This window comes from Symphalangus syndactylus, chromosome 4, assembly GCF_028878055.3.
Source record: "Symphalangus syndactylus isolate Jambi chromosome 4, NHGRI_mSymSyn1-v2.1_pri, whole genome shotgun sequence".
Classification (NCBI taxonomy): Eukaryota; Metazoa; Chordata; class Mammalia; order Primates; family Hylobatidae; genus Symphalangus; species Symphalangus syndactylus.
This window is the reverse complement of record NC_072426.2, coordinates 115961300-115984720: the sequence shown is the minus strand read 5'-3', so window position 1 is coordinate 115984720 and position 23421 is coordinate 115961300. Positions and strand designations below refer to the sequence as shown.

Below are 23421 nucleotides of genomic sequence, written 5' to 3'. Positions count from 1 at the left end.
TGTGTGCAGAAATCACATGGTAAGAGAGAGCAAGAGGGGAGGTTCCAGGTTCTTTTTAAGAATCAGCTCTTGTGGAAACTAATAAAGTGAGGACTCACTTACTCCCTCCGGAAAGGGGCATTAATCTATTCATGAGGGATCCACCCCCATGACTAAGGCACCTCCCATTAGGCTTCATCTCCATCATTTGGGATCAAATTTCACCATGAGGTTTGGAGGAGCTAACCTCTGAATCACAGCAGCCATATTGCAGAATTTGCTGACTTACATGGCATGATCTCTCCTTGATCTCTTCTAAATTCTATCTCACTCAGCTTCTGCCTTTGCTGTAATATCCCAAAACCTCTCACTGATGTGGGCCCTTAACCTGGAGTTATTCAGGCTATCTGGGGTCAGCACAAGGCCCAGGTTTCTTCCATGGGGTAAGATGGAAAAGACAAATAGTCAGCTCTGAATTTAGCTATATCCCCATCACACCAGGATCCTGGGGTAGAAAAATAAAAAGGATATTATGAAAACCTCATTCAGGGCTGTGTTAATTTGCTTTTGTATCATGGTAAAGAAATACTCGGAGCTGGGTAATTTATAAGCAAAAGAGGTTTAATTGGTCCATGGTTTTTCAGGCTTTACAGGAGGTATAGTACTGGAAATCTGCTCCTGATGAGGTCTCAGAAAGCTTCCACTTATGGTGGAAGGCAAAGGAGGAGCAGGCACATCACATGGTGAGAGGGGGAGCAAGAGAGGGAGGGGAGGTGCCACTTTCTTTTAAATAACCAGATATTGCATGAACTCAGAGCAAGAACTCACTTATCACCAAGAGAGTGGTGCTAAGCCATTAATGACGGATCCTCTTCCATGATCCAGTCACCTCTGATCAGGCCCACCTTCAACATTGAGAATCACATTTCAACATGAGATTTGAATGGGACAAACATCCAAACCATATCATTTTGCCCCTGGACCCCGAAATCTCTTGTCTTTCTCACATTTCAAAATACAAATCATGCCTTTCCAATAGTCCCCCAAAGTCTTAACTCATGCAAGCATTAACTCCAAAGTCCCAAGTCTAAAGTCTCATCTAGAAATTAGTTCCTTCCATCTATGAGCCTGGGAGATTAAAACAAAACAAAACAAACAAATAAAAACTAGTTATTTACTCTCCAGATACAATGGTGGTACAAGCATTGGGTAAACATTCTCATTCCAAAAGGGGAAAAATTGGCCAAAAAGGGTGGCAATAGGCCCCACACAAGTCAGAAACCCAGCAAGGCTGTCATTAAATCTTAAAGCTTCAAAACAATCTCCTTTGACCTCATGTCCCACATCCTGGTGTGAGGGCTGGACTCTCATGGCCTTAGGAAGCCCTGCCCTTGTGGCTTCTGTGGGTGCAGTCCACACGGCTGCTCTCCTAGGCTAGAATTGAGTGCTTGCAGCTTTTCCATGCTGAAGCTGCAATCTACTGGTGGCTCTACCATTCTCAGGTCTGGAGGTCAGTGACCCCCTTTCCACAGCTCTACTAGGCAATGCCCTGGTGGGGACTCTTTGTGGGTCTCCAATCCCACATTTCCCCTCCGCATTGCCCTAGTAGAGTTTCTCTGTTGGGGCTCTGCACTGGTGATAGGCTTCTACTTGGGCAACCAAGCTTTCCTATACATCCTCTAAAATCTAGGTGGGAGTGGCCAAGCCTCCTTCACTCTTGCATTCTGTGCACCTGCAGGCTTAACACCATGTAGAAGCAACCAAGGCTTATGGCAGCTTGTGCTCTTCAAAGTGGCAGCCTGAGCTGTACCTGTACCTGAACCCCATTGAGCCAAGGTTAGAGATGGAGTGGCCAGGATGTTGAAAGCAATGTCCCAAGGCAGATCAGGGCAATGCAGCCCTGAACCTGGCCCCTGAAACTATTCTTTCCTCCTAGGCCTCTGGGCCTATGATGGCAGGGGCTTCCTTGAAGACTTCTAAAATGCCTATGAGACCTTTTTCCCATTGCATTAGATATTTGCACTTGGCTCCCTTTTAGTCATGCCAATCTGTCTAGCAAGTAGTTGCTCTGCAGCCTGCTTCAATTCCTTTTCTGAAAAATGCTTTTTTTTTCCCTCTGCCACATGATCAGGCTGCAAATTTTTCAACCTTTTACACTCTGCTTCCCTTTTAATTGTAAGTTCTAACTTTAAGTCATTTATTTGCCTTGTATCTGATTTAAGTTGTTAGAAACAACCAGATCACATATTGAATGCTTTGCTGCTTAGAAATTTCTTCTGCCAGATACCCTAAGTCATCAGTCTTAAGTTCAAATTTCCACAGATTCCTAAGACATGGACAGAATGCAGCCAAGTTCTTTGCTAGGGATTATGAAGGATGACTTTTATTCTGGTTCCCAGTAAGTTTCCCATTTTCATGTGAGATCTCTTCAGCCTCGACATCACTGTCTGTGTCTGTGTCAGCATTTTCGTCACAACCATTTAACCAGTCTCTAAGAAGTTCCAAACTTTTCCTCATCTTCCTGCTTCTTCTGAGCCCTCCAAACTCTTCCAACTTCTTCCCATTATCCACTTCCAAAGCTGCTTCCATATTTTCTGGAATCCTTATAGTAACACCCCATTCCTTGGTACCAATTTCCTGTCTTAGTTTGCTTTTGTGTTGCTATAAAGGAATACCTGAGGCTAGGTAGTTTATAAATAAAAGCAATTTATTTGATTCACAGTTCTGTAGGTTCCACAGGAAGTGTGGTGACAGGATTTGCTCCTGGTGAGGCCTCAGAAAGCTTCCAATTATGGTGGAAGGCAAAGAAGAAGCAGGCACATAGATGGTGAGAGAGGGAGCAAGCTGGGGAGGAGGTGTCACACTCTTTTAAACAACCAAATATCATGTGAACTTGGAGCAAGAACTGACTTATCACCAAGGGGATGTTGCTAAGCTATTCATGAAGGATCCTCCCCCAGGATCCGGTCACCTTCCACTAGGCCTCATCTCCAATGCTGGGAATCACATTTCAACCTGAGATTTGGAGTTGACAAACATCCAAACCCCATATCAAAGGCCAAAAAAGGAATGGATACAGGGACCAAAGAAGGCACTGGCCTATATAGAATAAGGTGGAAGCACAATAAGAGGCCACCTCAATTTCTTTGGAATATTGTGCATTTTAATTCTAAACAATAATGTTCAATTCAGTTTAACACCCAGAAGTTGTTTAACATAGAAATTCGAATTTTCTACTGAAAGAAAACTTCTATGTCCTAATTAAAGAAAATATCCTATTTGGTCATTTATCATAAAGATAATGATAAATGTTAAATAAGGTCTTGTTTGCATTAACTCTGTGGGATGTGTATTTAAGGTGACTATACACTTCAGTGGGTTTTAGTAAATATTGGTTCTTGCTACATGATGGGAGCTGACAAGTAATGAATGACCCCATAATGGGAACAAAAAAAGTCTGAAAGACTCAGGCTCACATAAGACAGTTGATCTTTGTGCATCATAAACTTTTGTCCTTTGGACTTGCACAGTTATCCAGTTTATATCTGATGTATATACTCATTGCTATATAAAGTGTTACCCGTCTTTTGTATGCATTACTGGTATTTAAAAAAATTATTCAAGGGCTTGTTTGGACACTATGGACTATATGAGACTATGTTGGCCTCTGTATGTTCATATTTTATTTGCAAGGTAAACTCATCACCTTTGCAGAAGTAATGTCAACTAAAGCATCCAGAAGAGATGTGTAGTCTGTTCTGTTAATAAGGACAGGACACTGCCATCTACTCTGTACAACAGAGCACAATGCTTAGCTTTGGGTAGATTTGAATAAGATAAAAGATAAATTATGATTTTGTTCAAGTGTTAAAATAAAACTATCTCAGACACTTAAGGACCACAAAAATTTAGACCAAAGTATCTTGTAAATTCTACCTGATGAAAGTTTGATATAGCGAACATATGACTTTTCTATATTATTTTCTGTTTTGAATTTAGTAATAAGCAGATGGTTTGTATTTTCTTTAGTTGCAACTAAGTGATCAGTTTCATGATTTATCTTATTATGAAACATGTTTTTTTTTTCTTAACACTTATCTTAAAAGCAACTCTGGGTCTACCGGGCTCAAAAAATGAGAAATCTAAAGAAAAATTGGAATATTTTGTTTTCCCCAAATTAAATGAGTCCTGGTATAATTTAAAGCTTATTCTTTGTAGTTTCACCTGCTGATATTGAAAACAATACAGAATGATGAGAGATATATGATAATGTGAATGAGAAAATTTTATATCTCATCTGCATTATTGACATTACTGGGGGAAGGTTTCTTTCAAATAAGGTACAATGGTTAAAGAACAACTTTAATCCAATAGGTTACTACATCTTTTGACCAAATAATATGAAATCTTGGTAACTGATAGTAAATTTACAATTTGAAAACAATTCCTGATAATAAAATAGGGAAAAGAACCAGGTAACATTTTTTATACACATATTAAATTATATATAATAGTAAATTGTTTTATAAATAGCATGATATATAGTGGTAAAATGCTCAAACTCTGGAACCAGATCAGTGGTTTTAAATTCAAATACTACTCTTTACCTGTGGGACTCTGACTGAATTACTTCACCTGTCTTTGCCAAATTCTCTCTATATAATAATAATGGTACCTCCCTCATAGGGTGGTTGTATTGGGGGTCCCCAAGACTACCTTTAGGCTGAATGTTTTACTAATGTATCAGTCTGTTATCATGCTGCTAATAAAGACTTACCTGAGACTGGGTAATTTATAAAGGAAAGAGGTTTAATTGACTCACAGTTCTGCAGGGCTGGGGAGGCCTCAGGAAACTTACAAGTATGATGGAAGGGGAAGCAAACATGTCCTTCTTCACATGGTGGCAGCAAGGAGAAGCACAGAGCAAAAGGGGGAATATCTTATAAAACCATAAGATCTTGTAAGAACTCACTCACTATCACCAGAACAGCAGCACTGGGTAACCACCCCCATGATTCAATTACCTCCTACCAGGTCCCACCCACAACATGTGGGGATTATGGGAACCATAATTCAAGATGAGATTTGGATGGGGATACAGCCAGACCATATCATCTAAGATACAGAAAAGCTGTATAATTATAGTCATGCTTTATTATCGTGAAAGTATACAAATTAAGAACAGCAAAGAGAAAGGTTCATGGTGCAAAGTCTAGGAACAAACTCCCAGGTATCCTCTCCCAGTGGAGTCACACGGAGGTGTGACTAAAGCTGCCAGCAAAATGATATGTAACCCATGAAGTGTGGTAAACCAGGGAAACTCACCCAACCTTTGGTTTCTAGAGTTCTATTAGATGTCACTCACATAAGCATGCAGCACTGGATGATTCAGACACCAGAACCCCTTCCCACAAGCAAAAATAAATGTTCATCATAAATCACATTTTAGAATAAATTTATCTGATCTAACTGAAACAGCATAGCCTAAGGCCTCGTAAATACAAAACACCCTTATCAGGTAGACTCTTCCAGGATTTCAGAGGTTATCTCCCAGAAGCTAGCTGAAGGCCAGACCTGAAGATTCACCTTTCTTTGTGATGGGCAGAGTTTGAGTAATTCAGGCCTGCTGAGTTAACCCTTTCTTGCCGAGTAGTTATGAGGAATGAATGAGTTAATCCATGTAACTTAAAATAGTGCCTGGCATAGGATAGTACTTGGCACACTTAAGCAGCAAACAAGGATCAGCTATAATTTATTCTAGAGGGGCTCTATGGGCTGAATGAAGCTGACTAATTTGGGATAGAAATAAGAAATAGCTATGTTCCATGAATCTTGTGATGACGATAAATCCCCAAGTTTGAATGATGGGCATTATAAGCATATTAAACACTTTACCTATGGGTGCTTTAGTAAGAAAATTTCCAGTAAACACTAAATCCTGACTTTTTTTCGTTTTGTTTTTTGCAGAGCCTTGAAACCAGCAAAACAGTAATCAAAGAGCAGTTCTGTCAAGGAAAACAACAGAAATCAGGTACAAGAGTTATTCTTAACATGTAACATTAACACATTATATTCATTTAAACTGATGATTAATTCGAGCTTATTATCAAAATATTTTACAATAATACCAGTTAGGTGTTTTAGCATATGTGTGACTGCATGTTATAGATGACTGGCCAAATTTTATAGACAAATTAGTTTCTATAAATACATTAAACTAATTTTGAGGGTTTTAGTTAGGCCAGGCCTAGCCTAGGTAGAAATGTGAAGAAATTAAGAAATTAATATTATTATTTATTATTAAATTAATGCATATGCACTGAAGTTTTTTTATTTGGGAAACACTCATCTGTAAGGCGATTTTATAGAATTGGACAAATCAGGCAGTACTTACAGTCCAGTAGAGGAGATTCAGTAGATATCAATATATAAGTCAAAGCTGTGATAAATGCTATGATGTAAAATAACAGAATTCTGTGGGATAAAATATTGGGAGACAAAGAATCTACTGTGGATTGGGTAGACAGAGGCTATTTCTCTGGAAGATGACATTTAAACTAAGACCTAAAATATGAGAAAAAAGAGTCCCAGGCAGATAGAACAGCATGGAACAAAGAAAATAAATGAAGAAAAAAAGAAAGAATATAATTGAAAGAATAGTGTGGCTACAGCGAAGTCACAGAAGGCAAGACAGATATAAAATGAAGCTGGGTTGAAAATAAGATGAAAAGCCCAGCCCCACAGGTCCTTAATATCCACTGTAAAATGCCTTTGGACTTGCTCTGCTTGCATTCCTGTGTGATGTCATTTGGTCTTCTCTCCCGGTCCCCTGAATATAGGTGCTTTCGAATCTATCACCCGACCTCACCTTACCCCAACGTGTGTGTGTGTGTGTGTGTGTGTACTTTTATTTAATATTTCCTGAAGTCGTTTCCAGGATTATATTGGGAAATCTTTCAAAAGTTTACCTCTTGGGAATATGCATTTTTAAGAAGTTTCTTTTCTACCTGAGACTGGCCTGCTTTTAGGGAGCTTGACCAATGTTATGGCTATGCGCATTAAACCATGTTAGATAATTTTCTAGAATCTTGATAATGCAAGCCAGAAAAAATCTGTTTGCTTCATTGGTTTATTTTTTTTCCAGCTGAAGATTTTTCTTGACCTTAATTATATGGTTAATTGCCTCAAATCCTGATTATATTTCACATGTGAAAATATAGCCTCAGGTATCAAGAACAACTGGAGCAAAAACTTCCTAAATAATTTTCAACATTAGCATTAGTAATATTGGTTCTCTTAAACAGAGAAAAACTACACAAATTGCTGTTTACATCTCAGACAATCTGAATCATATTTCTTTCCTTTGAAAATGCTTATTCTCTTTGATTTATAAAGTTTTATAATGCAGGCTTCTGAAAAAGTCTTAAAGTAAGGCAAATGACTTGGGGTAATGCCTACTTTAGTGCTTTAAAGAATGATTTGATCTTTAAGAAATAGCTATGTTCCATGAATCTCACTCTGTCACTCAGGGTCTCACTGTGTCGCTCAGGCTGTATTGCAGTGGCGCAGTCATGGGTCACTGCAGCTTCGACCTCCCAGGATCAGGTGATCTTCCCACCTCAGCCTCAGTAGCTGGGACTACAGGCATGCACCACCATGCCTGTCTAATTTTTTGTAGAGATGGAGTTTCAGTATGTTTCCTAGGCTTGTCTTGAACCCCTGAGCTCAAATGATCCGCCCATCTTGGCCTGCAAAAGTGCTGGGATTATAGGTGTGAGCTACCATGTCGGGCCAATGATTTGATTTGATATAAAATGTGGAGATCTTGTCTTTGCAGCACTAAAAGTCTGAAAAACCCAGAGTTGACTTACGCTTATTCTGGAAGAGAAGTTTTCAGCATACGTGTTAGAAAGGGCATCAACTTTTTTAGACCAATTCAGCATCTTCCAATTAAGTTGACTGTTATTAAAAACGGAGACAAACATCACAGAATTTCCTAGGATTTCATAACTTACAGACAAAATGACTTGTTTCATTCCAGAAAGACAATAGACAGCTGCTTTTTAATTACTACTCTTGCCATTTGCTTTCTACTAGAGATGTGTCTCAAACGTGGAATCTAATTAGAAATCTTAATGGAAAATGGATTCTTAAAAAAAGAAAAGAAAGAAAATAGACCAACATTGAAACATAAATGTAGGAAGAAAAGCATCATATTCCGGCTGGATTGAATAATCACCTATCTGAAAATTAGTTGGCCTCTGGAGAGCATGTTATCTGACACCAAACTGAACTTTACTGTTTCCTTTTACAGGGGGAATTTTCCAAACCAAATAAGGGGTCTTGTAATCTGTAAATTATTGTTTTCAGAGATTATATTTTTCTCAAGATAAAAGCAATGGTTGTGAATTTTGAAGCCTGGGTTAAATCCCAGCTGCTTTACCTATTTCTAGTGTGACCCTGGACAAATTTTGTAACTATTCTTAATCTCAGTTAACTCTTCTCTAAAATGGGATTTGCAAATCCTGTTTTTCAACGTTGTTTCTGTCTTGTTGCTCTCTTGACTGACACATTGACTGGTATGTAGTAGTATATCTAGATATAGTAAGTTCTGGAAAGGAAGGGAAGGAAGTTAAAAAAAGCAAGGAAGCTAATTTTGAGAACATATATCTAAGACAATATTACAAATACAAAACATTGAGAAAGTGCTTCTTCTGTACACTGGAGGCAAAGACTTAAAGGCATATTCATTTATCCTTTTATTAAAAGTATTTTTTCTTGTAGATGTTCTAGATTCTGCTATCCAGATTTAAACTCCAATTAGAGGCATAGTAACATATAATTTCTGAATTACTCACAGCACTTTGCATGCTGCTAAGCTTGATAGATGCTCAATTAATATTTGATTGATTGAGTGAAGCTATGAACTAACAGTGCTAGGATGCAAATAGCCCAAATTGTCCTATTCTCTGGTTTACAAACATCGTATCTAACATCTAGAGTAAGAGAAATTATGGTTCTCTGTGATTTTTTTCATTCACTGACAGTAGAGATTCTAGCCAGACTGAATAATCACCCATCTGAAAATGTGCTGCTTCTGCTTGCACTGCTACCATCAGATTGGCCAGTTTGCTATTATTTGTGCATATTCCACATTACTACATTTTTGTCTTTACTCGTATTTTTAATATCCTCCATTGTCAATATTCTCTTCCGTATTTTCTTTCCCATTCTTCCTCCTTTCTTCTTCATTTCACTCTTCTTCTTCTTCCTTCCTTTTATCTACCCTCATGTTTTTGATGCAAAAATTTATTAAATTCTTATAAAAATAATTGCCTCCATGAAACTGTCCTAGATATTTCCTGAGATAATGATCTTATCACCTTTGTTTTTTTTTTTTCTTCATTTGTTTGTTTTCAGGCACTGTCCTTTGATCCATATCTGTGAAAACTGAGCCTGAAACACAGCCAGTGAAAGTCAAGCCACACAATATGCAAATGCCTCTTTCCTTCTATCCCCTACTCTACCCTGTTAACCTTTACTAACAAACAAATACAAAAACACCAAGGGAATGTCCCACTGGCAAAGCTTGCGGCTTCCTTCCACACTGCTTTCTAGGTTACTAGTGGGATGAATTTAGGCCATGATCACCAGGCTGCAGCCATATCAGTTGTCTGAATCAGGCTGGCTTTTTGAATGAGTCCTTAATCTTTGCTCCTGTTTTCCTCAAAGTCAGGAGCCAGGCTCTGCAGCACAGTGAGCTAGCTGTCTTAATTCCCAGGACACCTGCTTGCATCATTTTCCTTGTGGCCTTAACTTACTTTGAGTATTTCTCCCTGGTTTATGACTTGGATATACACATAATGCTGAGAACTCCTCTTCCACAGAAGCCTGTTCTACTGTTTCTCTATCAGCCACACCAAACCGAAGGGAGCTTCACTTTTATTGATGTGTATTCAGATCAAATTGAAGTGTATCAATTAAGTCGTGGCGATTGGGACTCTTGGCTCCTTTAGAGATGAGTGAATATTTCTGTCCCAGTTTTATCCTTCTTACTGCCTTGTCAAATTGATTTTTGTTTGTTCCTTTTTTTTATTCCTGCAATTCTTTTAATTGATTTCACATTTGTTATTGTCAAAGCTTTTGAATTGTTCCTCTCTTGGGCCATTTCCCACTCTCCTGGCCATATTAATAATAAATATAATTAAAATAAATAATACCATAGTATTTAATGACCACTTCTAAAATATTTTTTGTTTTTATTCACTGTTTAAAATTTACATACAGTAAATTTTTCACCTTTTGGCATATAGTTCTTTGAGTTTTGACAAATGCACACATTTGTGCAGCCACCACCACAATCAAGGCACAGAACACTTAACATCATCCCACAAAACTTCCCTCTTCCTGTCCATTTATAGTCAAACTCTTTCGCTTACTTACTGGACTTTTTCTATACCTATAATTCTGCCTTTTTTATTTATGCCATTAAAATAGAATTATAGTACACAGCCTTTTGAGCTGGCCACCTTTTACTTACCATATTGTGCTTGACGTTCACCCATTTGTCTCTTTATTCCTTTTTTATTTTATTTTACAGGTTTATCACTGTAAAACTGTCCTTTTACAGTTTAAAGATCTTTAGGGTTGTTTTGGATTTTTAGTTATTTTTTAAAAGCCACTAAAAGCATCTGTGTCCAGGTTTTTGAGTAATCAAAGATTTCATTTCTCTTGACTAAACACCTAGAAGCTAGATTGCTGAGTCATATTGTGTGTATTTATTTTTATAAGAAACTACCAGACTGGAGCAGGTATGGTAGCTCACGCCTGGAATCCCAGTACTTTTAGAGGCCAAGGTGGGAGGATTGCTTGAGCTCAGGAGTTTGAGACCAGCCTGGGCAACATAGTGAAATACTGTCTTTAAAAAACAAAAACAAACAAACAAACAAAACTACCAGATATTTTTCCAAAGTATCTATACTATTTTGTGTTCCCACTTGCGGTATATGAGAGATCCAGTTGGTTAACACCCTTACTGGAGACTGGTATTGTCAGTCTTCTAGAATGATTTATAGTTATTCTAATAAGTATGTAGTGATAGTTCTCTGTGGTTTTAATTTATATATTCTTAATGACTAATGACACAACATTTTTTCCATGTGCTTATTTAGCATCAATATATCTTATATGTTTTCTTTGGTGTAGTGTCTATTTACATTATTTGCCCATTGTTTTTTAATGAATACTTTTGTTTTCTTTTAGTTTCAAAAGGCCATTAAATATTCTATATTGAAATTCCTGATCATATATAAGTTTTGCAGATATTTTTTCCAATGTGTAGCTTGTCTTTTCATTTTCTCAACGCTGTCTTTCACAGAGTGAAAGTTTTCAACTTCAATAAAGTCAATTTTACAAATGGTTTTCTTTTATGGACTGTCCTATGTTTTGTGTCATATTAACAAATCTTTACCAAGGTCTATAGGATTTCCTCCTATATTTTCCTGTATAAGCTTTATAGTTTTAGGTTTTGTAATTAGATTATTAATAGTGAGTTAATTGTATAAGGTCTGAAATGTGTTTTTTTTTATTCTTTTGCACATGAGTATTCAATTGTTACACTATTTATTTAAATAATTATTTTTTCTATCCATTGAATTGCCTTTGAATCTGTAAAAAATAATTGATTATGTATGCATGTATTGTCTCTGTCTTATTATTCTGTAACTATTCTTCTTCCAAGGTCTTGTTATTTTTTTAAATTAAGTAGTTTGAGTTCTCTGATTTTGTTCTGCTTTCTCAAAACTGTTTTTGCTATTCTTTCTTTGCCTTTCCATATACGGTTTAGAATTAGCTTTTTCTTGATATCTACTAAAATTCTTGCTTGGATTTTGATTTATTTATATTCAATCATCTATAGATCAGTTTGGACAAAATTGACCTTTTACCAGTAATGAGTCTTCTAATCCATGAGCACAGTCTATCTCTCTATTTAAATAGATCTTATTTTATTTCATTCATCAATGTTTATAGATTATAGCACATAGATTTTATATAAAGAATGAAACTGAATGAAATTTTACGTTCTTTATATTTTATATTCTATATAAAGAACATAAAGCAAAACTGGAGGAATCACATTACCTGACTTCAAATTATATTACAGAGCTATAGTAACAAAAACAGCATAGTACTGGGATAAAAACAGACACATAGACCAGTGAAATAGAATAGAGAGCCCAAGAACAAAGCCACACACCTACAGTGAACTCAGTTTTGACAAAATTGTCAAGAACATACACTGTGGAAAAGACAGTATTTTCAATAAATGAGGCTGAAAAAACTGGATATTCATAAGCAGAAGAATGAAACTAGATCCCTATCTCTCACCACATACAAATCAAAATGAATTAAAGATTTACATCTAAGACTTCAAACTATGAAACTACTACAAGAAAACATTGGGAAAACTCTCCAGGACATTGTTCTGAGCAATATTTCTTGAGGAGTACCCCACAAGCATAGACAACCAAAGCAAAAATGGACAAATTGGATCACATCAAGTTAAAAAGTTTCTTTGCAGCATTGGAAACAGTCTACAATATGAAGAGACAATTCACAGAATTGGGAGGAAATATTTGCATACTGCCCATCAGACAAGGGGTTAATAATCAGAATATATAAGAATCTGAAACAACTCTATAGAAAAAAATCTAATAATCTTATCAAAAATGGGCAAAATATTTGAATAGACATTTCTCAAAAGAAGACAACAAATAGCAAACAAGTATATGAAAAGGTACTCAACATCACTTATCATAAGAGAAATGCAAATCAAAACTTCAATGATATATCGTTTCACCCCAGTTAAAATGCTTTTTATCCAAAAGACAGGAAATAATAAATGCTGGCAAGAATGTGGAGAAAGGGAACCCCCATACACTCCTGGAGGAAATGTAAATTAGTACAATCACTATGAAAAACAGTTTGGTGTTTCCTCAAAAGACTGAAAATAGAGCTACCATATGATCCAGCAATCTCACTGCTGGATATATACCCACAAGAAAGAAAAACAGTATATAGAAGAGATACCTGTATTCCCATGTTTGTTATAGCACTGTTCACAATAGTTGGAAGTAGACTAAGTGTCCATAAACAGATGAATGGATAAAGAAAATGTGGTACATATACACAATGGAATACTCTTCAGCCATAAAAAAAGAATGAGATCCACTCATTCCAACAACATGGATGGAACTGGAGATCATTATGTTAAGTGAAATCAGGCAACCTCAGAAAGACAAATATATGTTCTCACTTATTTGTGTGATCTAAAAATCAAAACAATTGAACTCATGGACTTAGCAGGTAGAAGGATGGTCACCAGTAAGCTAGGAAGAGTATCTTTAGGGGCAGATGGGGATGGTTAATGTGTACAAAAATAATTAGAAAGAATGAATTAAGGCCTAATATTTAATAGCATAATAGAGTGACTATGGTCAATAATAACTTAATCATGTATATTAAAATAACTAGTGTAATTGAATTATTTGTAACACAGAGTATAATTGCTTGAGGAGATGGATGCCACATTTGCCAAGATGTGATTATTTAACATCATGAAATAATGAGGTTTTGATACCTCATAAATATATACACCTACTATGTACTCACAAAAATTTAAAACATAAAAATTATTTAAACTGTATATTCACAGAATTGTATGTGCAACCATCACTACAATCAATATTGGAACATTTTTATTTTTTCAAAAAGAAACCTTACACCCCTAAAGCCATCACCTCAATTTTTCTCCAACTTCCTCAGCTCTAGGCAGCCACTAATCTACATTTTGTCTCTATAGGTTTGTCTCCTCTGAACACTTTCCATGAATAGAATTATACAATATGTGGTTCTTTCACGTAGTATAGTTTTCAAGTTTCATCCATGTTTGCAGGATGTATCAGTACTTCATTCCCACCCCCACCTTTATTTTGGTATAATTGAAAATAAAAATGGTATATAATAAACTCACTTATTTCTAACTTTCTTTTCTAGAAAATTTTGGAATTTCTATGTAAACAGTTATGTTGTCTGCAAACAGCAATGGCTTTATTTTTCGCTTTTCAGTATGTATGTCTTTTTTTTCTTTTCCTAGCTTTATTGCATAGGTACGATACCTCCAATGTACAGAGGAGAGATTAAAGTGAACATCCTTGTCTTATTCTCATTTTTATGGGCAAAGAATCAAGGATTTTATCATTCACTATGCCCATTATCAGATTAAGGATCTGGCTGTCAGTTTTCTTTGTAGCTTTTAACTACGAATTCAATTTCTATTAAAGGCATAGAATTATTCAGGTTATCTTTTTCTTCTTGAGTGAAATTCGGTTGTGTCATTAAGTAATTGGTCAATTTTATCTGTTTTTTGTTTACCTTCATAATATCAGAATATTTCCTTATCATATTAATGTTTATGGTCTATAGTGATATCCTATCTTCCATTCCTGATACTGGTAATTTATATATTTTCTGCTTTCTTTGTCAGTCCAGGTAGAGGTTTACCAATTATATTAACCTTTTCAAACAATTAATTGTTGATTTCATAGATCTTCTCTATTTTAAATTTTCAAAGCATAGCTCATTTATCTGAAACTTCTTTTCTAATGTAAGCACTGTATGTTTTCCTATGAGCAGCATGTTAGCTGCATCCAACAAATCTGATAAAGGAGTGTGTTTCCTAGTTCCCAAATGTTTGTATCTTCCAGATATTTTTTGTTATTGAATTCTAGTTTAATACCATTGTGGTTTAAAAACATTATATGATTTCAATTTTTTTAATTTTTCATTATTTTATGGTTCATGTCAAAGAATGGGCACTATTCTTTGATCAAAACCATGAGAAAGCAAAGGAGGAAAATGAAAACTTCATTGCATTAAGGTTAACTTCTCCAAATGTTAACTCCTTTCAACAATTTTCCTGTTTAGCTTGTTTGTTTTAGAGTCCTTAGGTAGCTTCCTTATTGTATTTACTCCTAATCAGTATGAAGTATAAGCTTTAGCTGCCCTGATGTGTCTTGGCTAGAAATAAAACAATTAACAACTTTGCATGTATGAATCTGATTCTCTCCAAAATTAGATATTACCATTTTCCCAATTTATTATAAGGGGGACTAAGGAACGGTATGGCTAAGTAAATTGCCTAAGGTCCCAGAGTAAATGGAAAGGCCTAGGCAGTTTGGATCCATAATTGGTCCCAACTACTTTGCTGTACCTCTCTCATGTTGAATTACGATAACGATAAATGCTATATGACATGACAGGGATCCAGATGAGCATTGCAGACTAACATAATGTTAGTGAATACAGGAAAGACTCCAAAACAATAAAAAACAGCCATTCAAAAACAAACATATTAACTTGCCTAGAGTAGAGAACAAAAGCTTGTCAAGAAATTATCAGAGTAGTTCAAAGGATACTACCAGAGTGGGATACTATCAGAGTGGGAAAGAATCAGTGGGTTTTAAGTAGTAAACACGTTCAGGGGTTGGGACGGTGCATAGGGAGGTGTGCAGAAATGAGTTTTATATTGGTTATGCTAATTACAGATTGAAAGCCAGTACTCTGGCAAGGGCAGAATGTGAAAGGAAACTTTTCTACTTACAGCAATAAACTCGATATAGTAGGTGCTCAATAAATTCATATGACATGAATTAATCATGATATTTCCTCACTTCTGACACATAGGGTCAAAACAATCCTAAAAGCTAGTGATCTTTTACTTGAGATTAAGAAGATGGGAAAGGAAGAAGGAAATTCAACACATGTTGTTTTTTTCAGTGTTCAGTGACATAAATCATATCATACTTTTACACAAAATTTGAGCTCCTATCCTTCTACTACCTCAGTGGTAAGCCTTTATATACCCCAGTTCATCACAGAGAATTAACCCATGTTTCACAAGGCATTTGTTGAATCAGTCCATGATTTCCTCTAGTCCCGTGAGTTGCTCAGAGAAATGCTAAATGAATTTGCAGGTGGAACAATGGCCTGGAACGTCACTGTTTATTTCTTCTTGTAGATATTCCACCCAGTTCGAGTTTAGCAGTTAAATTTTTATTTTTCATTTTTTGCTCTTATTTTCACTGTAGAGCAGTATTATTGAATAAATATTTTAAGGTAGACTGCATGATTGTGTACATATTGAAGAGTAAGGAAACTGCTTGTGGTAAAAAGAATTAAGATGTATTATGTGTATGCAGTAGACAACAGGGAAAGAGAAAACTTAAGTTATGTCATATTATATTCTTTGCAGATAACCTCAGGGACTCTATGAACTTCTCTGGAGAGCTAAAGTGAAATTACAATAATCACGTATATATATTTTTTCTTGCCTGCCATAATAAAAAGCAGAAGATAAAATTTTAATTAAATTCATTATCTGTCTTACTTTGAAATGTTAAATTTCAAAATAAAATGAGTAATCCATCATCAGAAACAATAGATAATTTAGTCAATACTAATTTGAACCTGAAGTATCATCATAAGGAATTCAGTCAGCTCTAGGAATTAATAATTTGTGATGATGTCTGTATTAGAAATGTCCTGAGGATACAATCAAAGCTTCAGTTTTAGTTTTGCTTTAGCACATGTTTTTGACTGATCTTGGGTACATGTGTGTGACTGTGTGCATAAGGATTTTGAAATGTCTGACAGTGCTGAGGCCACACTTCTTTAGAGTCCTCTACTTTGTTGCATGCCAAAAAAGAATCTCCAGCCAAATTATAATTTTCTTTAGTATTTCTGCTTCCTGAGATAGGATGCTAGAAGTCACTGTATTTGGAATTTTCAGTTTGTTTGAAGAAAAGTATCAGAAAAAAACCTGTCACCTTAGGTGTGGACAATGTATTATTTTCCTTTACTTAGATTTCCAGAAGATGTCAGAGAAAGGCACTGAAAAGTCCTTATCCATCCAGCAAGCTATTATATAATGCTCGTGTTCCATTTTTTTAAACCTTTGTTGTGTGATAGCAATTTTATCTTTTCAAGTATATTTGGGGCTCAAGGTTTCACAAGATTTTAAGTAGTAGGCAAAATCCAATGTGTCAGGTGAAGTATTTATAGAAGAAAACGTTTCCATGAAGTTTCAGTCTTTTCGAGAACATCCAATGAAAGTTTCTATCCTTTAGATGACACGTGAGAAGCAACCAAAAGTGTCACACACTGAAGAGCAGAGTAAAAAGCTCACATCAAAACAAAAGGCCTCTTTAATCCCCGGGTGGCCACTGATCAGCTGGATACATGAAGAACTCTTCAGATTTGTCTCTGAGCCTTGGTGTTCCCATTCCTTAAAGGAGATGACTACAAGTTTCTTTATACCTCTTCAATTCTACGTTCTGTTGAAACATTTTACCCCCGTATTTTAAAGATTTAACTAAATCCTTTCAAAGAGCAGATGGAGATTCCATCAAGCATGTGTTCCCATCTTCACTTTGTAATTCTTCAGGATGCTTTCCCTTTTGCTGAATGACACAGAACAAAATCTAACGAGTCAGATGGCTGACTCACTGCATTCCCAAAGTGGGTCCATGTGCTTCCCTTCAGGACATCGGGTCACTGTTGGAAACTCTTCAAATTCTGGCTCAGATCTGATACCATTTGAGTTATCACAATTAAGGGTGCCTCGTCAATGAGTTCATATCCTTTGCAGGGACATGGACAAAGCTGGAAACCATCATTCTGAGCAAACTATCACAAGGACAGAAAACCAAACACAGCATGTTCTCACTCATTGGTGGGAATTAAACAATGAGATCACTTGGACACAGGGCGGGGAATATCACACACAGAGGCCTGTCGGCGGGTGGGGGGCTAGGGGAGTCATAGCATTAGGAAAAATATCTAATGTAAATGATGAGTTGATGGGTGCAGCAAACCAACATGGCACATGTATACCTATGTATCAGACCTGCACGTTGTGCACATGTACCCTAGAACTTAAAGTATAATAAAAAAAAGGGTGCCTTGTCACAGAGATAGACAGAGCACCCCCTTCACTTCATATACATTACTTTTATCCTAATTTGAAACGAGTGAATAACAGAACTGATCTCTGATTTGCAATGAACCAAAAGCTCAGTGCTTCTGTTTGTTCAGCTGAGGTCTCTGCCTTGCTGCTTTGTGTGCTGTCCTTTTAACTGTCAATATTTTGCCAGTTCCAATGATCATGGATTACTCATTGTGATTTGGAATCATTTCTTGACTGGGATTGTGATCTCCAAAAGGCCATCCTATAATTTAAAGAAGCAATAAAAGAAACTATTATCTCTTTGTTAAGTAACCAGAATGCTGGGTCTGGAGAACTGGATGTATCCAATCATTAGAAACTATTTTCAGGCTGGGTGCAGTGGCTCACACCTGCAACCTTAGCACTTTGGGAGGCTGAGGCAGGCGGATCACTTGAAGTCAAGAGTTTGAGACCAGCCTGGCCAACAGGTTGAAACCCCGTCTCTACCAAAAATACAAAAAATTAGCCAGGCGTGGTGGTATATGCCTGTAATCCAGCTACTCAGGAGGCTGAGGCAGGAGAATCAGTTGAATCCAGGAGGCAGAGATTGCAGTGAGCCGTGATAGTGCCACTGCACTCCAGCCTGGGCGACAGAGTGAGACTCCATCTCAAAAAAAAAAAAAAAAAACAAAAACAGCAACAAAAAAAGGAAACTATGTTCAAACATCAATGATTTTGAATCTTTATTCTTGATGTTTTTGTTCTGGCTTGTCCACTGAAAGTATATTTGCATCAAGAACCAGTAAAAGAACCGGAGATGAGTATGTCACAAACACACAGGATACTATAAATAAGATCATAAATACACCTATCGTGTTTTGATTTTCACTTTTCTGTCTATGGGTTGTAGTACTTGGATATTAAATGCTACATTGATAGGTTATACTTTTTTTGGGGGGGGGAGTTTTAAGAATTAAGAATAATATAAATAAAAACAGCAAATATAAGATAATGTTTTCTAGTCCTCCTTATTTTTTTCTATCCCTCTGCCCTAATTTCTTTCTCAAGAAATAATAGAAGTTTGAAAAATTTTGTGTGTGAAAAGTAGGTGACGTATAGAAAGAGAAAGGGCTCTAGAATTGCAGACTCTAGTTCACATCTGTGTTTCTCCAATAAGTAAGTGGATCCTGGAAGAAATTACTTTGTAATCTTTAGTTTTTTATCTGGAAAGCTGAAGTTACCGAATACATTTGTTACAAAGATTAATTTAATGCATATAGAATGATAACATAGAGCATGACACATAAACGTCCTCAGAAAATTGTGGCTACTGTTGACTAAAATGAATTTCACAAACAGCAGTAAAAATAGAACTCTGTGGAGATTGTGGATGGATATTAGTAGCACCTCTCCTGATTCCGTATTTCCAAGGAGGAAAAGGAAGCGTGACATTCTAGTCAATGGTATTTTATAGAATGGATTCTATCTCTGGTCTCACTCTCTCTCCCTCTGCATGTTTCTATGTGTCACACTAGTCTGAACTGCAGCATGTCCTAAAACCCACATTGCTTTTAGTGAATTGCTAAATTCTAGATGATCCCGCTTTGATGACATTAAGACACTAGTTAGTATGGTGAGCTGTGCTCTAACTGTCCTTGCCAACCTCCAACACATTCCTAAGTTTGGCATGCCATGAACTGGCTCTGTTTAGCCCCAGAGGTACTTTGGTCTGTCTTTGCCAGGGGCTGCATGGAGTGCCAAGAGTTGGGCAGCAGAGCTGAGGCTGGGGAGAGCAAAGATGAAAGGGAGAGAGAGCTGGGGACAGAATCTAGGCTGGGTCGGGGCTGCTCTATGGCAAGGGTCCATCACAAAGAGGTCAACTTCTTATAGAGGATGAGAGGGAAGGTGAGTGTCCAGCACCAGGGAGAGAGAACTGAGATTATGAGACCCTGGGCAGCCTGGGAAGTGCTGATGGTATGACATGAACCAATTGCTGGAGAAACTGAAGCCTAGGCTGGAATCCAGGACAGCTCCAGGCAATAGTCCAGAAAGTCTGGTTAAGTAAACGTGTGTCTGTAGCCCACATTGGCTTTTTATCTGGCAGAATTCCCTATTCATCTCTTTCGATTTATGAGCCTAGAACGTGAGTGGTCTTCTATGCCTTAATGTGATGCTTGTCAAGCTTAAGTGTGCATAAGAATCACCTTTGCTAAAATGTACTTTCTTTTTTTTTTTTTTTTTTTTTTTTTTTGAGACAGAGTCTTGCTCTGTCACCAGGCTGGAATGCAGTGGTACGATCTCGATTCACTGCAACCTGCTTCCCGGTTCAAGCAATTCTCCTGCCTCAGCCTCCCGAGTAGCTGGGATTACAGGCATGTGCCACCACACCCAGCTAATTTTTGTATTTTTAGTAGAAACAGGGTTTCACCATGTTGGCCAGGATGGTCTCAATCTCTTGACCTCATGATCCACCCGCCCCAACCTCCCAAAGTGCTGGGATTACAGGCGTGAGCCACCGCACCTGGCCTAAAATGTACATTCTAATGTGGTAAGTCTAGAGTGTGGCTCAAGGTTCTGCATTTCTAATAAGCTTCTGGGTAATACAGATGCTGCTTGTCCAGGGACCATATTTTAAGTGTCAATACCTTTACAGACTGTTACTGTTTGGTCTTGCTAGATCAGTGGGTCTTCTCTGTCTGTTTGATGACAGTGTTGCTTCCTCGCGGTAAAGAGGAGAGCATCACTAACTAGTTGCAGTGTTAGTCTGCAGCTGGACTGGTTGCCTTCGGGATATTTTGTCATACTGGAGCCCTGACAACTCTCATCTTTATTCTTATTGTGACAAAGCAGGTCCTCACTGAATTTAATATTGCTAGCAAAACCATACTGACATCCTGGAGAATTCAATTGTCTCCTGATGTGATTGGTTTTCCTGGGCAGAAACATTTCCCCATCCATGCATGTACATCCATTGCCCTGACAGGAGTTATCTTCTGCCTGGTCAGGGGTCTCCATGAGAAGCCAGGCATGCCTTTAACCTTTAAATACATGCTTGATTATTTTTTCAGGAAAAATACAGAATTTGCCAATTTATGCCATTTTCCACAAAGAGAACCTTTCTCCTGAAACTTTATTTATTTATTTATTTATTTATTTATTTATTTATTTATTTATGTTACTTTTGGATGATGTTAAATTAGGATACATTCCTGTTATTGGGCACAGGGTCCTGGATGCAAAATTCTGAATATAGTTGTCCTACAATGATGGTAGCCTTCAAAGTAGTTTTCCTTGTTCCCAGTGAGAGGAAAGGAACAGAAAAGACAGAGGCAAATCCCCATCTGGATCGTATTTCTGGTTTTACATTTTCTTGACATTATTTAGCATTTGGCTGATCCTTACTTAACCAAATTTTCTAGGTGTGATCCTGTCCATTCGCACTCTATCTTGCAAATTCCAGGGGTGTAGAAGGTTTTTAAGTGATTTGATATTGTGTAATATATCTAGTTTACTAGAATGAAGTCCTGGCTTCAGAAATGTTGTGACATTGTTGTGACGTGAACAACTTTAATGCTTCACGATTGAAAGGTTACATCATCAGCATAACTGAGACTTGTTCAGTGGTTTTTTTTTTTTTGGAGATGGATAGGAAATAATAATTGATTCAGCACTTTATATCTAAGCACTGTTTGGAAATCAAAACAAGAGCCATAGGTGTGTAGCATCATCAAGCATCCAGTGCTCCATGCCTGGACATCAGCCTGCACAGGCCAGGAAACCTATTTAACCAGAGGTCCATTCAGCACCCAAGAATATAGCTAATCATGTGATGCCTCACATCCCTGTCATCCTGAGATACCACCTACACCACAGGCACTTTCTGTCATTTATCTTTCCCTATTGTATTATCCTCTTTTGCTATGGACTTAATTGGCCATGGCTATCTTCTCCCAGTCATCTCACTTTTAAAATATAATGTTCATGGAGTCTTCTGTTTCTATGTAAAACAGTCTCTTTCATCTTCCACTGCTTTGGGGAATGTTTTCTTTGTTTCTTTGTCTTAATAGAAACCTGGCTTTAATCTCATAAGGGCTACCTCCTTGCTGCCTCCTCTCATGTAGGCAGGCTACACATCAGAGAGCCCAGAGGCAGGGTTACCGTTTTCCTAGTGCCACAAGATGCCCTTTAAGTTGTAATAATCTCATTTATGATTACAAATACCTAGCTATACATATTTTCACTCCTATTTATGATGCTTATTGTTCAAACTCCTGGTCCTCCAGACTTTTCCACTAGGCACACAGTCTTTCCCTAGTCCTCAGGCCCTGACTGTGATCCTTCAGGGTGATTTCAGTTTTCATGCAAGTTACTCATCTGACACCATTGATGCATGCATAGTTTCTTTGTCTTGCTGGCTCTGGAGACTAACAACACTACTCCATTTCAGCCACTTATTTACTCTGTGCCTGTACCCTGAACTTCTCACTCCTCATCACTTAGACCTGAATACTTCTCTCATCTCCCAATAGATTAAATATATTACATCTTTCTTTAATGGCTTCCCAATCCAGCCTAGAGACCCTTTGGTCACATTGTGAATACTGCATTCTGTGCTTCACTCTTTTCTCACTGCACTAGCAGGCAAAATCCCAACACTGTGTCCGCTATACTGTCCTCCTTCTCCAGGCTGCCGAGCACTGCTGGAGAAAGCCTCACAGCTAGTCAGACTGAGGCCCCCACAAATCTGTGGTCTCCAGGCCCCACCAGATCCATACAACTTCCTTGACACATGCTTGCTTGTTTCCTCACCCAGTGCTCATAGAAACCAGCTCAAAACTCTGCTCCTACTGCACTGCTTCAGAATTTCCTCTCAACACGTGACTCTGCCTCTTTTTAGTTCAATTCATAATGACTATTTAAAACATTAACAGAAAAACTTTTTTTCCTATTACCCATTTTAAGAAATAAAACTTTCCTGATACAGTTGAAGAATACTTGTTCCCCTCCCTGATCACATTTATCACGCCCCTCCTTAATTTCTCTGTAATATACTTCTTGTGTATGTACCCTTAAGCAATATATTAGGTTAATTTTAGTGGCAAAATTAGCAATTACTTTTGCACCAAGCTATAGCACCAGAGTATTATTTTACAGTGTTTAACAATGTCTGTAAGTGCCATCCTCTCTCTCTCTCTGTCTGCCTTCCTGCCACTCACTCCTCTTTTCTCAGTACTTTGTGAAGTTTATCTATGTTGCTTCATAAAATGAAGAGCCCCTCGTTTTCTCTACTATAAGGAATGAATAAATCACAATATATTATCTACCTTCTTGTTGATGGACACTTAGCCTGTTTTCAGTATTTTATTAGAACTTGATTTGCTATAAACATTCTCCTAATTATCTTTTGATATGCATTTGTGAGAGTTTATCTACGTTAT

The 23421-nt window shown here is 37.2% G+C and overlaps 1 protein-coding gene across 12 annotated transcripts in view; it reads left to right on the top strand.

Moving 5' to 3' along the window:
* Nucleotides 1–23421, top strand: part of INPP4B (inositol polyphosphate-4-phosphatase type II B) — an 849925-nt gene that overhangs the window by 389812 nt on the left and 436692 nt on the right. For all 12 annotated transcript variants that reach the window (XM_063637640.1, XM_055276001.2, XM_063637634.1 and 9 more), the window contains one exon: nucleotides 5947–6010. The gene's annotated coding sequence lies outside the window, so the exon portion shown is untranslated. The remainder of the gene's footprint in view (nucleotides 1–5946; nucleotides 6011–23421) is intronic.